Source organism: Nannospalax galili, unplaced genomic scaffold (genome assembly GCF_000622305.1).
Source record: "Nannospalax galili isolate Female #2095 unplaced genomic scaffold, S.galili_v1.0 scaffold227, whole genome shotgun sequence".
Lineage (NCBI taxonomy): Eukaryota > Metazoa > Chordata > Mammalia > Rodentia > Spalacidae > Nannospalax > Nannospalax galili.
Window position 1 is genome coordinate 5112619 of NW_008360303.1, and position 5208 is coordinate 5117826.

The window sequence follows — 5208 nt, forward strand, 5'->3', positions numbered from 1 at the left end:
GAGCTATGTCATACATGGTGGTAATATTTCCCCCAAGGGACATAGACTAGCAAATTTCATCAATACCAATGCCAGTCATGGAAAAATCTCCCTTTTGTTTTTGGTGAGGAGAGTCAAAGCAAGTCGGATGACTGAAGACACTACACATTCCAGACATAGTGCTTAAAAGAATTGATCTGGTCTTGACCTGGAACGCTCATCTCATTGGACTAGCTCTCATAATATCAGAAGGTGTTATACAACTTGCCAAGGTAAAAATCAACCAATAGTCCTACCTAGCTGTAAAGCTAATGAACCATAAAAATGACCAGCCTAACAATATTCCCAGAGGCATGATAGTGGAACGTTTATCTTCAGAAACTAATTGGTCTTAAGGTCCATGCGATAGAAGAGAATTCATTCTTAGTATTGTACCCCTAGCAAATTCTCACGGCTGGAGGAGACCTACGATCAATTTTGTAAATCATTTTAATTTTTAAACATATTCTAAAAACTTGTCCTTAAAACTGTGCGCAGATAAGCTTATCCCTCATTAAAGAAGCTTTTTGTTGTTGCTACTGCAGCAGCAGATGGAGATTATTGTGGAAATCAACAACTGGTCAAAATGCAGAGAATAAGTTTGTGGTGTATCAACACTAATAATTGGTACACCTTTAATTCACTCTACACCTGAAGTACAGGGAAAATTGTGGAAGAGAGGCTGAAAATTTTTAAGACATAAAACCAAGTTGTTTTCTGCAACTTGTGTCTTTTAGTCAAGACAGGAAAGATCTACTCACGGAATCTTAAAAATATGGTTCTCTAAACAAGACCTTTATAATGACATCAGTTGACATGTCAATATGGATGGGGAAAACTTCACAATGTCTCACACATAGATAAAAAAATAAGAAGAAATCACCGCCTTCTGGAAGATTAAAAAAAAAATCAGTTTCCTCCAACGATGATCTCCCCTGTAAGTTATCCAACCCAAATGGTCAGTCCTAAACACATACACATAAGAACAACACTAACTGGACTCAGGACAGTAACGTGTGTGTGTGTGTGTGTGTGTGTGTGTGTGTGTGTGTGTGTGTGAACACACACGTAGATATGCATATATGTAAATAGTAAAAAAAGATGCATAAATTTGAGAGGAATAGGTGGGAACACAGGAGGAGTTGGAGGATGTGGGGGTCAGGAAGATATAAAGTGCTCATGTATGAAATTCTCAAAAAAATAAAAATTTTGAATAAATATGTACTCTAAGTACTCATGGTTCATCCTCAAAACACAGTTAATATTTGACATTGCATAGCTTATGTTCAGAATTCTAGTTAATGGTAAGCCTGATTTTTTTGTTTTAATTTTAGGTGTATTCATGTATTGCCTGCATGTAGGTAAGTGCACCCATGTCATGTAATGCCCTCGGAGATCAGAAGAGGCTGTTGGATCCCCTGAGACTGGAGTTATGGACAGTTGTTAGCTGCCATGTGGGTCCTGGGATTCAAACCCAGGTCTTCTGCTGAGCCATCTCTCCAGCTCCAGTAAGCCTGATTTTCAAATGATAGAGCTGAAAAAGGGTTTTTCCTAAAATAGGTTAGTGAAATCAAGCAAAATTTAACCCCAGACTACAAAAATTTAGCAAAGGTTCTTAGGCTGGATGTTACATTGTAAGTTTTTACTTCGTTTGAACTTCTTTCAAAACTTGTTCAAAATAACAGTGAAGATTAGAAAGTAATTAAGTATTCACAAGACATACTTGATAATGGAAAGTTGTGATTTCCTGGCTCCTTCACCAAATTTATTGTTGTTCTATCTATAAAGTAGTGAGGCAAAATTGTTTTTCTGTTTTTTTTTCTATTTAAATGTTGTTACTCTATACGTTGTTAATATGCATAATTTAAATGTGTACACTTGAAATACACATTTGTGAGGTCATATTAGATGTAGCAATAGAACCCAGGTTTGGATCTTACATAATATCCAGGAAGGTGAATGTGGGATTTCCACAAGCAGTGGAGCATCCGATACTCCACAGGACAGCACTCATCTAGTCTAGAGGGACAACAGTGTTCGGGGGAGAAATCCAGGTTAGTGTAAATGAACAAGGAAATATGCTAAGCATATTGAACCTTTTGTTCTTAAACCATTCCCCCGTGGTCAGCTTTGTGCATCCATCTGTTGTGGTACATTGACTCCTTCTGCCTAATGAAATGTTACCGAGTTTATTCAGATGGCTACCTGAATACCTCTCACAGAATATAGACAGTTTATCTATTTTTGTCCTATCACTGTTGTTTGATCAGCAAGTTCAGGTCCATGATTACATATGAAAAATTGATCAGAATCTTCCCAATAGTCTATTCAAAATGTGAGAGATAATCAGTCTAGTGTTGGATCTGGTTACCCACCCCTTTAATTTTTATAACATTGTCATATTTAAAATGAACAGATATAATAATTTGGATTTTTTACTACAAACAAAACTTTCATGGATAGTTCACATGAAAATATTTGTAAAAATCAACCTTAGCCTATGAAAAAAACATTTATAAGCTCAATTTAAGAAAAGAATATCTTGTTTTTTGACTTTTAAAATAGCTTTTTAAAATTATATTGTTGTACATCCAAATATATTTTATTGAAATTTTTATGATATTTTATTATTTTTATTATATGTGTATATGTGTATTGCCTGCATGTAGCTAAGTGCACCCATGTCATGCAATGCCCATGGAGGACAGAAGAGACTGTTGGATCCCTAGAACTGGAGTTATGGACAGTTGTTAGCTGCCATGTGGATGCTGGGTTTCGAACCTAGGTCTTCTGGAAGAACAACCTGTGTTCTTAACCAATGAGCCATTTCTTCAGCCCTGAAAAATGTTTAATTATAATTAGATGCTTGTTAATTTTCTTATTTGTAAATAATAGTGTTAATCTTGTTAGTTTTCTTATTTATAAATAATAAGGTGACAAGTATAATAATAAAATATGTTCTAGCAGTATATATTTCTGTACTTGCAGTTGTGAATAAAATTCTGCTTGATAGCTTAAAGCCATTGACTGTCTGAGTCTTATTTTTCTTTTTACTAAACAAGGGTATGAACATGAATGTGCATAGTGTAAGACCGAGTTCCCCGACATTGTGTAAAGACCATTGAAATTGATCATAGTCTATATTTGGAAATGTAAATATTTCAAAATTTTACAATTTCTCTTTAAAATGATTTATCTTTTTAAAAAATGTGTATGAATGTTGTGCCTGAATGTGTGTATGTGCATCGTGTTCATTCCTGTGCCGACAGAGGCCAAAAGACATATCAAATCCCCTGGAACTGGAGTTATTGTTGCGTTATTGTTCAGTGTGACCTTCTTTGTACATTTTGGGCACAAAACTCAGGTGCTCTGCAGGAGTAGCAAGTATTTTAATCTCTGAGACCCCATCTTTGGCCCATATTAATGCTTCTTAGTGTACATAGCTAGATTTATTTGGAATACTGAATATAAAATACACTTTTTGGTGACATGCTCATTATAAAAAAATTTTTTAGGTAGGTGAGTCATGGCAAAATTTTGGATATTGTTTAATTTCACAGATAATTAACCTGCTCAGGTTGAAGCCATATGCATGTATTTATTCAGTACATATTAAAAGGGAAACCTATTAATATAGCTACATTTATTCATATTGATTTTATTATAATGAGATAAGATATCAAGATACAGCATAAAATGCTAACAATAAATTTTCCATTGTATTTAATATTCTATGATGCCAAGGTATTTACTTTGGAGAGTCTCCCTTTTGTTAAAATAACCTTAATCTTTTTCGTTGCTAATAATTTCTTTGACTTTGGGCATTGCAAGTTTTTGTTCCTAAAACATCAACATAACAGGCTGCGCATATGAATTTTTTAGCAAAAAGGTAAAGCTGTTAACCACAAAATCCTGCATTCTTCCAGTCTGCTAAAATAGTAGATTTTAGGTGCCATCACCAGAAAATGAGAATTATGTGAAGTAATGTGTGTGTTGACAGGTAAATTTAATCATTTCTTAACATGTGTATTTGTGTGCACATGCACATGTGTACTTCCAGATATCATGCTACACATGATAAACACATACCTTTTATCCACCAAGGAGAAATAGTCAGCAGGCCTCATTTAACCAAAGAACATTTGGCAGCTGATTACTACTGGGTGAGGGAGAGCTGAACTTTTTTAAGGGAGAGACTTTAGATAGGCTGACTAGACCCCAGTGAATGAACTTGCTCTGAGGGAAGTCTGGGTACAACAACTTGACTCGATAGACCTTAACATAAATGACAGAATGCATGAAAACTGGAGGGAGAGTGATGGGGGTACAGATGGGGGAATAGAAAGAGGATTAAGATATTTTGTATAAAATGCACAAAAGTTCAATAAAAATACTTTGAAAGAAAAAAGTATAAAAGGAAGAGAAAAAAATAAAATGAGAAAGACCCTTCTTGCTATAAAAAAAAGAGAAAAAAGAAAAAAAGAAGAAAGGAAGGAAGGAATAAAGAAAGAAAGAATAATGTTTCTGGAAATTGGGGCTGCAGAGATGACTCAGTGTTTAACAGTATTTACTGCTCTTGCTAAATAACTCAGTTTGGTTCTCAGCACCCACGTGGTAGGCTTCCATCTGTCTGTAACTCTAATTCTCTAGGATCTTATGGCTTTGTCTAGCTTCCGTAGGCACCTATATGTATGTGGTACAGACACACACACACACAGACACACACACACACACACACACACATACAAGTAAAACACCCATACACATAAAACATACAAAAAGTCAATTTTTTAAACCCTCTGGGAGTAATACAAAGAACATAAAACAAATTACAAAACATTGAGTCAAAAGAATATACTCAAACTCTGTATTTCATCTTTATGTTATTTGCGTGCTAACCCAATCCTCTCTCACCTCTTCCAGCTATATTCCAAGTGAGTAAAGTGTAGATGAGCTCCCTCCACCCTCACCAGTCAAAAGTTACAAAGTCTTACCGAGGACACAGCACCAGCTCTTTCCATCCTTTTCAACCACACACTGGAGGGGATTGAATTCTAATGAGTCTAATGAGTGTGTCAGGTATCCTGTGTGGAGCCTGTTCCCAAGGCCTGAGGCTCCTAAATATCCAGATTGCAGATGATGCTCAATCTATGATGAGACTACATCTTATTTATTTATTTATTATTTATT